Source organism: Trichosurus vulpecula, chromosome 5 (assembly GCF_011100635.1).
Source record: "Trichosurus vulpecula isolate mTriVul1 chromosome 5, mTriVul1.pri, whole genome shotgun sequence".
Lineage (NCBI taxonomy): Eukaryota > Metazoa > Chordata > Mammalia > Diprotodontia > Phalangeridae > Trichosurus > Trichosurus vulpecula.
This window is the reverse complement of record NC_050577.1, coordinates 48031461-48042843: the sequence shown is the minus strand read 5'-3', so window position 1 is coordinate 48042843 and position 11383 is coordinate 48031461. Positions and strand designations below refer to the sequence as shown.

The 11383-nt window shown below is 43.2% G+C and overlaps 1 protein-coding gene across 1 annotated transcript in view; it reads right to left on the bottom strand.

Annotated features, from left to right (window-relative positions):
- LOC118851872 (sterile alpha motif domain-containing protein 9-like) overlaps window positions 1–6273 on the bottom strand; it is a 13657-nt gene extending 7384 nt beyond the window's left edge. Inside the window, exon 1 of the mRNA XM_036761444.1 lies at window positions 6046–6273. The gene's annotated coding sequence lies outside the window, so the exon portion shown is untranslated. The remainder of the gene's footprint in view (window positions 1–6045) is intronic.
- Window positions 6274–11383: the final 5110 nt, after the last annotated feature.

Genomic DNA, 11383 nt, shown 5'->3' with positions numbered 1-11383 from the left:
GCAGCCAATCCTGGGGTTTAAGCTAAGCTGATTGATTCTCTAAAGTTGGATATACAGTCTGTTATTGAGAATGTGAGCCACTAGGTGACGCAGTGGATGGAGAACCAGGCCTAGAATCAGAAAGTCTCATCTTTGAGAGTTCAAATGTGACCTCAGACACTTACTAGCTGTGTGACCCTGAGCAAATCACTTAACCTCTGACTCAGTTTCCTCATCTGTAAAATGATCTGGAGAAGGAAATTGCAAACTATTCTAATATCTCTACCAAGAAAACCCCAAATGGGGTCACAAGGAGTTGGACATAACTGAAATGACCCAACAACAACAACAAATTGAAAATATAGTTTTGTGGGAAATCAGAGGGAAGAGTTCTACAGAAAATAAAAGGTGAAGACCTGGCAAGGACTAGAGAGAGTTGAGATTTGGGAATTATTCATGTGGGAAATCATATATGAAGCCATGAAAGGGGATGAGGTGCCCCCAGAATACAATAGGAATATCTAGAAAACTACCTGGGGAGGTCACTGACAGCTCAGGGTGTTGGGGTTAATGAACACAGTTCCAACTCATAAATGCTCAGGCTGATTTCACATTCATTTATTTCTCTAAAGTACTGCCCTGGTGTCTCATTGTGGCACAGAAGTGACCCTGGCATCACACAGGTTGTCAGAACAGAGCAGGTCTAGCAGGCCCAACCAAATAGGGAAGATGCCATCTGCAGTCCTAGTGATGGATAGATTGTGTATGAAAAATGATAAAATCAGAGCCCCTGGAAGTATTGAAATGCTGCTCACTTTTTGGGAGCAGGAGGAGAGTAGGAGGGTCTCTCGAGAACCCGTGATTTACCTAATTGTGTGAAACCACAGTGGGGTACATACATTTTTGCACAATGTCACCTGTGAAGTAATCAGCATAGTATAATGGAGAAAGCATGCTAAGGGGAGGTAATACACTGCTGGGCTGTGGGACTGCACCCTCACTTAGCCACACTCTGGTCCTAATATCTTCATCTGAAATTCAAGAGGTGTATTAGCGCCTCAGGCATCAAAGCACAGATCTAGTTGACATATTTGTCCTTCATTTAGATTTCTTCTTTTATTCAATTGCTTTCAAGTCTTTACATAGAAGGTCAAGGATCTGTGATTTTTTGAGTGTGAGAATTCCTTTCATCAACATGGTCTGCAACTCATCTGTGACTTAGTGAATGGTCTATGGAGAAGGTGCCTTCATCTTAAAGAGGGGAGATCATTTGTTCATGATCACAAAGGTAGTAAAATCAAAGGTGGGATCTGAGCCCAGGGTGTGGTGGTGGTAGCTTCCTGTTAGGCTAGATAGCAGAGCAGATAGAGCCCGGGCCCTGGAATCAGAAAGACCTGAGTTCAAGTCCAGCCTCAGATACTTACTAGCTGTGTGACTTTGGGCAAGTCACTTAACCTCTGCCTGCCTGTTTCCTCAAATGTAAAATGGGGGTGATAACAGTACATACTTCCTTCCCAGGAGTTTTTGTGAGGACCCAATGAGATAATTTTTGTAAAGTGCTTAGCAAAGTATTTGGCACATAGTAGGTGCTCTATAGCTGCTAGTGGTTGACTATTATTATTATTATTGACCTAAATTCTACCTTACCTCTTGGTGAAGTAGAGAGAGCACTGAACCTGGAGTCAGGAACACCTGAATTCAAATCCAGTCACAGACACTTACTAGCTGTGTGACTGTAGACAAGTTACTTAGGCGCTGTCTGCTTCAGTTTCCTCATCTGTAAAATGGGAATAGTTATAGTACCTTTGTCTCAAGGTTGTTGTGAGGATCAGATAATAACTGTATGCACTTGGCAGAGGTGAGAAGGAAAAGGAAATGAATAAGCACCTACTGTGTGCCAGGTTTGAAACACAGCATGCGCAAATTTAGAGGATCCACCGCAAATGTTCACATGGACTCTTTGTGCCCGACCTGTGGTAGAGCATTCTGAGCTCCTATTGGTCTGATCAGCCACAGTCGGACCCCCTGTACCTTGATTCCAACATGGGATGTCATTTCAGTCCTCTTCCAGAACCAAGGACAACCACCAAGTATGTGCCAGACACTGTGCTAAGCTCTTCTAAAAAAATAAATATTTCAATTGAGCCTCACCAGTCTGCCAAATAGATGCTATGATTATCCCCATAAGTTAAGTGACTTGCTCAGGGTCACACTTATCCACCATGCCACCTGCTGCCTCTGGTAGTGTAGAATGGTGCCTGGAACATAGTAGGCAGTTCTTTTTCCCCATTTATCTGACTGCTTTATATCCTATGTTGTTAAGTCATTTCAGCCACGTTCCACTTTCGTGTCCCCATTTTTATGGGTTATCTTGGCAAAGATATTGGAGTGCTTTGCCATTTCCCTCTCTGATTATATACACACTATATGCTGATCACATAAGACAAAGTTATAACTTCTTACACAAAGATGTTTCCTCTGTCTGAATAAAGGACTTCTTTGACCTGTTTCATGATGAATAAAAAGATATCTATGGTTTTTCCAGTTTCCCAAGGTGCCTATAGTGGGGCATCAGACAGCTGTAGAGATCCCCAAACCCTACAGTGCTATGTCACTAGCTATACTTACATGCGCGCGCACACACACACACACACACTCACAGAGGGTCTGATCAGCCAGACACACTGAAACTTGACTCTAGCAGAGTGATATCATCTTGGTTCTCTTTGGGAATGAAGGACAACCGCTACTTAGGACAATAGACTTAGAGTCTGAAAGCATCTCGGAAGTCACCTGTTCCAATCTCCTCATTTTCCAGATGAAGAAACTGAGTCTCAGAAAGAGTTACTGACTTGCTCATAGATATACAGTTAATAAGTGGTAGAGGCAGGATTTGAACCCAGTTCTTTAAACTCCAGATCTATACCTTTTCTCCAGTTATTTTAGAGATAATATATCCATTTTGTGACAGTCCTCTGGCATAAAGGAGTCTATACTGAGAGGACATAGGATTCCCCTATTGACCCTTGCTTTCTACACTTGGGCTCCCAATGCCAGACTCCCCCAGGGCAGGTGCAGTTGTCAATAGGTTAAGTCCTTGTCAGGGTACCCAGTTTATGTCTAAGGAAAGGCCCGTGGGCCAGTCAGAACCCTACAGGGAAATAACCCTTTAATAAGTTTGGGTGCTGAGAATAATCTCAAACAGTGGGAATCAGTTTAACACAAAACTTAATCGTATGGAGTAAGGAAGAGGGAGAAGGAGAGAGAGGAAAAGGGGACCCAGCATACAACTCCCGAACAGTATAACTTGGTAAGGGCAGCACTGTGTTGGACAGCACAGGGGCATGAGTCCATCAGCGTGAAAGGCATGCTCCAAGGTGCCCTTCTGAGACTGGGGTTCTCATACCCCTCCATGGAGCTGACTGATATGTATGTCAGAGGTCTGGGCCAAATAATATTTGGGGGGGTTTGTTATCGGGGAGAAAAAACAGGCTGTCAGTAGACCAAATATTATTGGTGGGGCGGCACAGCTCCACTAACTTTTGACAAGTATTATTGTCACTATCTTTTCATGAGTATGTTCTATAAGCTTACAGCCTCCCTTAAGAGGAGACTGTCACAGTGGCCTCAAAACCATCAGGCCTAATCTTATAACAATGGTTTCCATGCATAGATTCTATAAGCTACAGCCTCCCTTAAGGGGAGATTGTCAAGGCAGTCAGAAGACCACCAGACCCAATCTTATAACAATGTCTTTGTTAATTGGATCAAAGCCCTTCTTGATCCTGTTCCTGGCTTTTGGACTTAAAAACCATGGCTCTGTCACTGCCTCAGCTGGAATTTCCCTTAGCACTTGGGGCCTCCTTGCCTTGGAATGGCTTATCAATTATCCCTGTGGCCTTCTCAACCTTGACTATTCTTCTATACGGTCTGCTCTCTGGCACAGAGGATGGGGCACCATGTCTGGAGTAAGGAGGACCTGAGTTCAAATCCTATCTTAGACACTTACTAGCTGTGTAATCCTGGACAACTCATTTAACCTGCTGGCCTCAGTTTCCCCAGCTATAAAATGAGCTGGAGAAGGAAATGGCAACCACTCCAGTATCTTTGTCAAGAAAACTCCAAATGGGGTCACAAAGAGTCATTCATGACTGGAAAATGACCCAACAACAAAGCTACCTTACTTGATTATAACAACAATAAGAGATATGAGAAGGCTGGGATGAACTATTTTCTATTACCACAAAGGACTGAAGAAAGCAAAGGGGTCTAGAGGTTGGACAAGCTGTGAAAATTAGCCCCCAGGTCCTTAGTCCCACAGCTCAGAGCAATTGGAAAACCAGGCTCAGAAGCAATTCACTAACCTGGGCTTCTTCAGACCAGACTCACAGTCACTATTTGCAGGCTGACCAGGCTAGGAAAGGTTTTTAGGAAAATTTCTGCTTGGCAAATAAGCATTTACCCAGTGCTTTGTGGTTTTAAAGTATTTTTATATCCTCTCACTCGATCTTCCCAGGCACCCTATTAGGTAACCAGTTACACTTGTGTCCATTTTATAGGTAAGAAAACAGACTCAGAAGTTGAATGATTGTCTAAAGTCACAAAAAAAGTTACTAGAAGTTCTAACCAAGGCTAGAACCTAGGTGCCCTGCCTGACACCTATTCCAGTTTCCTAAGATGGGAAGTTTTTTTTTTTCCTTTTACATTTAATTTTTATTTTATTTTTTCTCAGTTACAGGTAAACAAAACATTTTAACATTCTTTTTTTTTTAATTTTGAGTTTCAAATTCTCTCCCTCCCTTCCTCCTCCTTGGGAAGGCAAACAATTTGATATAGATTATACATGTGCAGTTATGCATAACATTTCCTTATTAGGCATGTTGCAAAAGAAAATGCAGGCCAAAAAACCCAAGAATAAAAAAGTAAAAAAAAAGCATATGCTTCAATCTGCATTCAGACACCATCAGTTCTTTTTCTGAAGGTGGATAGCATTTTTTTTTAATCATAGGTCCTTCAGAACTGTCTTGGATCTAAGATAGGAAATTCTGAGTAAGACTAGGTTCAACATGAAAATGGATTTTCACAGAAGTACATGAGATCCTGGACTAGACAAAGGAAATAATGTCTGTATCTGAAGGCCAGACCTCCTTCGGGCAGGGCTGGAATGAAGGCCTATTCAAAGAGATCTGGTCAGCGCTGGCCTCCTATGCCTCAGATTATCAGCGACTCCTTCCCGACAGGTAGCCCACCCCTATGCTGCTGATCACCTCCCCGACCCGTAGCCGTGAGCACATTCATCGCATCCCCCGTCCTTTCGGGCTGTCTTTTGCATTGAACCCCCGAACCTGCCTCAAGGAGACAGAAACAGGAGAAAGATGCACTCGGATTCCTATTGGAGAGCATGGGAAAGTTGGAGGTTTGGCGCATTCCGGGGGCAGACACCCAAGCGTGACACAGTTGCTCCCCCCACCCCAACGCTCGTGTATTCCACAATGTGGGCGGGGGCCTCCTGGCCCAATGGGAGACCCTTGAGTTTTCTCCCCTCCACAGCCTGCAGCTCTGCCAGTCCGGCTGTTGCTGCCCACTCGCCCGGCCTGCCTGCCCCAGGCCCTGCCCCCGGCCCCGTAGCGGTGTGGCCGCGGGCAACCCCGAACTTGGCCGGCCCCAGCGCTCCCCCCAGGGGCTCCCGAGAAGGCCGGCCTTTCCCTCTGCCTGCGGGCGGCCTCCTTCACCTCCCCGAGTTGCAGCCGGCTCCAGCAGCCTCTCGTGGGGCGTTGCCTTCGGCTTTAGGAAGAGGAAGGCACCATCCCTCTGACTTCCATCTCCCGGAGGAGTGGGGACCCTTGAGATCGTTCTCCCAGGCTGATCCCTGAGACAATCACAGAGATAGTACAGAGCTCTTTGCAGAGTTAAAAATAGGATTACAAAACGATTCAGATTTACAAGATGAGTTTTTATGGGGAGGGGGTGGATGGTTTTATAAGGACACAAAAACATACATTTTGTTTTCCAGGAAAATAAATTAGACTTTCTCCCAATAACAGTCAAAAGAAAGAATGGACTTACCCAGACTTCCCGGCACTTTCTGTCTCACAAACTTAAAAAAAAAAAACCCAAAAAATAAAAACAAAAAAAGCCATTTTGTTCAATTACAGAAAACTCAGAACGACTGTGGTGGATTTTCTCCCAGGCTCTTAAAGAAAAAGATGTCATGTTTTCTAGTTCTTAAAAAATTTTTTTAATTGCCCTCTGCTTAAGCACAATAAAAGACTGGACTGGACAGAGAAGTGTGTCTTAAAAGGGATGGAGCACTTCCTGGAGTTTCACAGAAATGTTTCAGTTTCGTTTCTCCAGCCTCAAGTGCACAGAACTCAAGTACGTTCCCTTTTGAAATGCTCTCGAATTCTTGTCTAATTGACAGCCAGTTGTCCTGTCTAAATCCTTGCCTTTATATCTTTTCTCCCTCGATTGGCATCTCTTTTTCTCCCTCCTTTCTCTCCCCCTTTCTTTTCTCCCCCTTTCTTTCTCTCCCCTTTTCTTTTCTCCCCCTTTCTTTCTCTCCCCCTTTCTTTCTCTCTCTCTGTTTCAGTCTCTATGTCTCTCCCCTCTTCCCCTCTCTCCTTTCCTTTCCCCCCACTGTTCTACTCCCTCCCTCCCCTTCTCCCTTCTCTCTTCATTCCTCCCTCCCTCCTCCTCTCCTCTCCTCTCTTCTCCTTTCCTGTTCTCTTCTCTCCTGTCCTCTCCTGTCATCTCCTTTCCCTCTGTCCACATAGGGTACCTTCCGGTGCTCTGCCCAAAGGAATATAAATTTTGACTGCTGAGACCCAGCAAGATATCTTGGGGTTTACAAACTAGATATAATTTCTGTTTGGGCCCTGTTGGCTTAGAGTCAACAGCAACTGTTATTGTTTTGGTCAGAAACTGTGAGGGTCTTCTCCTCTCAGATTTTTTTTAAACTAGGTAAAAGAGTTCATTCTTAGCCTCACCTCTTACCTAGCCTTAATCACTGAATGGGTATTGCCTCAGTCAAACTGAGACCTGGGAAAGACCTTTGCTTAAAAAGGTCAAGGTCTCCCACTGCATCTGAGGAGGACTCCAATCTTCCTGATCTGTATCTTGCCACTGGGCCCAGATGGCTCTGGAGGAGAGAGTGAGGCTGGTGACTTTGCATAGCTGGCCAGTTATGGCATCACAGTTCTCTTAGAGAATGAAAGACCACCACCAACAATAACTTTCAGCACTTAGAATGATGTTTGGTACTCAGTAAGCACTTATAAATACTTGTTGACTGGCTAACAAAAAAAAAAAAAGACAGCATACCTGAGCTCTTAAATAGGCGAGACAATTATCCTTCTCTCTGGTGAGTCCACCTCCAAACAGGGATTTCTAGCACCCTCCACACTCATCATACCACCTGGAGGTTCACCTCTCCATCCACATCATGACACTCACTGCTCCTTGCTACTTCTTAGTGCCAGTCCTTGCTTGGTCCAGCAGCGCCTCTCCTGGGTCTGGGAATCCCCTCCTTTTATCTACAAACTCTGCCATTCTGCTACTGCTACAGCTACTGCCTTGCTGTTTGTTTAAGAACTACTCACTGATCTGCTGCTGACTCTGCCCACTGCCATCTCTGGGGCTCTGGTTCTCTACAAGGAATTCATGGATCCCCAGGAATCTAAGCCATGGATACCTGTATAAGTGGTCTTTTCCCTGTATCTCTCTTACCTGTGATTCTCTCCATCCATTTAACCCCAGAGAGACTCATTGGATCCAAAAGAGAGGTCCTGTTCTCTCCTGTCCTATCCTTTCCTCTCCTTTCTCTCTGTCCACATAGGGTATAATCCCCTTACCTTCTGGTGCTCTGCCCAAAGGAATGTAAATTTTGATCGCTGATCAAAGGGGAGGAAAACAGGACCTTTAGACCTGTGACAAGTGCTGGCATAAGTGAGATTCATGCTGCCCAGGCACTGGGATATCAGTCTCTGGAATCAATTAACTCATTCTTATATTGGGGATTTAGACCTGCTTGGAGGTGGGAGGGGCAAGGTATGTTTCTAAATGTTGGGCATGTATGGCAGAAGTATGGGACAAGGGAGAAATTCAATCAATCAATATTTATTAAGTGCCTACTATATTCTAGGCTCTGTGCTAAGTCCTAAGGATACAAAAAGAGGCAAAAGATAGCCCTTGCCCTCAAGGAGCTTACAATCTAATGAGGGAGACAACATGTAAACAAATACATGAAAACAAGGCTATATAAGGATATACGTGTATGTATGTGTATGTATGTTTGTATGTGTGTATATGTACACATACATACACACATACATATATATATATACACATAGATAAATATAATCAGAGAGAGGTAAGGTACTAGAATTAATAAGAGTTGGGGAAAGCTTCCGATAAAAGATGGGATTTTAGTTGGAACTTACAGGAAGCCGGAACAAAGCCCTTTGTGTAGCACTGTATTAGATCTGAATTCAGGGAAATCAAGTGACCTGGGCCAAGACATGGCCATAGCTCTAAGACTAGACTTTGCCTTGGACCCCACCAACAGAGAGCTACAGGGGAATTGACACCATCTGTTGAAGAATTATAAGCAATACAACACTTCCTAGGATTGAGGAGAAATCCTAATAGGGAATGATGTTGGAAAGCAATGACCTGACCATCGGCTGTGAGCCAGAGATCTTTGGGCTGAGTGAGGAGCAATACCATGTGGACAACCAAATGATCCATGGAGGGGAAGAGATTCAAGTGCAACCATCGTAGTCTCAAAAGAAGAAAATATTAAGAAGACCCACTAAAGCAGGGGTTCTTAATTTGGGGGTCTGTGACCTTGGTTTTTAAAAATATATTTTGTTAACTGCATCTCAATACAATTGGTTTCTTTTGTGATCCTGCATATTTTATACATGTAAATACAATCCCCTGAGAAGGGGTCCATAGGTTTCACCATACTGCCCAAAGGATCCATGACACATTAAAAACTTACGAAAGTCTGTACTCGAGTCATAATTGCTAGAGGTATTTCCAGGTCATGATGGAAAGTGATAGGGGTTATGCAGACTTTTGTGTGTGTGTATGTTGGCGGGGGTGGGGGGGGGTGGGGGCGGGTGGGGGTGGGGTCGGTACTCATAAAGGGGTAATGATCTTTCTTTGAGCCCCTACTTGTTGACCTGTAAATAATCCACTGGTTCATTATTTGAGAGGCAGAAATCATGTGTATACAAAGGTAATTACTAACACCTTGGGTGGTATCAGATGGTTAAATTCCAAGACTGGGTGGGGACAATGAACCGGGGAAGTGAGAGACATTTTCAAAGTGTACCTGGTCCCCTTTGACATGTAAGAGTCTCTGACAGTCAGTCAGTCAATAAACATGTATTAAGTGCCTACTGTGTGCCAGAGACTGCACTAAGTTCTGGAGATACAAGTTTAAAAAGACCTTACAACCTAATGGGAAAAGGCATCACACAAAAATAAGCTAAAAAGTAGGGGTATAGGTGGTAGGAGAGGAAGGGGGAACAGTACCTGTCTCATGGGCATGATATAGAATCTCAAAGAAGTCCAAAAGCAGTGTAGCTGGTGGGAAATGGGGAAAGAATCAGTCAACAAGCATTATTAAGCACCTACTATGTGTCACATACTGTGCTAGGCTCTGGACATTAGTTACCTGCAATAAGTTACTTGAACCCCCTGAACCTCAATTTCCTCATCTATGGAATGAAAAGATTGAACTAGGTGGCATCTGGGTCCCTTATTGGCTATGAGTTCAGTGATCCTATGATCCAATTATTACATCCACTTTACACATGAGGCAGCAGAAGCATGATCAGGCTCATCAGAAATTACATAGGAAGTTAGTGGCAGAGCCAGGAACTGGTGGGTGTCTTTTTCTCCATTTCTTGGATAGAGTCAAAGTATGGCAAAGTACTTACTCTCTTGGAAATTAAAAATGCCTCAACCAACTACGTCTCAAAGAATACTGGGAAAAAATGGAAACAGAGATTGTGACAAAGCTTCTGTTTTCTGCCATTATCATCCAGAATCTTAAATATTAGAGTCTTTTGTAATGATAGGATCACATATAAAGCTGAAAGGGACCTTAGTCCAACCCTCGTATTTTATAAATGGAAAAACTTGGCTCCATAGAGATTGTGACTTATTTGATGTCACACAAATAGTGGACCTTAGATTTAACTCTGGGTCCAATGTCTGAAAACAATTCATCAAGACTCATAAATAATAGAGGTTTTTTTTTAAAAAAAAAGGCTATTAAATTGCATTTAAGCAGGTGAATGACTCCCCCAAATTGTAAATAGTAAAAAATTATTAATTTAGTTCAAGTCCAGAGGGCCTTTCCTGATCTCCCAAATGTGAGCATCCAACCCTTCTCCAACTTACCTTGTATTTATGTATTTTTAAAACACATTTTGCATATACTTGTATATGGACATAATGTCTCTCCTAATAGAATGTAAATTCCTCAAGGTCAGGTAATGTTAGTCAGTCAATAAGCATTTATTAAGCATTAACTATGTGCCAGGCACTATGACAAGCTCTCCAGATATGGGGAAAATAAGGCAAAAACATGGTTCCTGAACTAAAAGAACTCACATTCTTATTAGAGGGGACAACTTGCAAAACACAAATAATTGTGTACATGCAAGATGTCCAACATAAAAGGGGGTAATTTCAAAAGGCAAACAATGGGGTGGTCATGAAAAAGGCCTCTTGCAGAAGGTGGGATTTGAGCTGAATCCTGAAGGAAGCTAGGAGGCAGAAGTGAGGAGGAAGAGTATTGCCAACCCCAGGGGACAACCAAAAGTTAGAGGACTGGAGTCAATCAAGTGTCAACAAGATGAAAAATATCACAAGTGGAAACTTTAAGTGCCATTAAGGGTGCTGTGTGTGTGTGTGTGTGTGTGTGTGTGTGTGTGTGTTTTTAAAGAAATCAATGATTTTTATAACTTGAAGTGAATCCCTGAAAAAAAAAATCGAGGTGGAAGAATAGGAAAATGAAAACTGCATTTTATATAATCACCAGAAGATGGCAATATTTGCTCACTAAAGTAAAGCTTTTTGCCTTTCAAATTAAAGGACTTCCTCCCCTTCTAACTGTGATTTGGAAAAGTAGCTTGTTTGGGTGTGCCTATTTACTGTTGGCTCAGAAGGAAAATAACCTTGAAGAAACACATTTTGTTTTCATGTCCCGAGTTCCCTAGTTTGCCCTGAGGGTGGAGGTGGGGGGAGAGTGAAACAGAAGGGGTTTAGATTCCATCACTAGATGACCAAGTAAGCTTTTTGAAAATCCTGTGCCTAGGTTTGAATTTGAGAGAGCTGGAATGTTCTTCTACCGGAAATGCCCTTCCATCATCCTTCTGGTTCTGGAGTA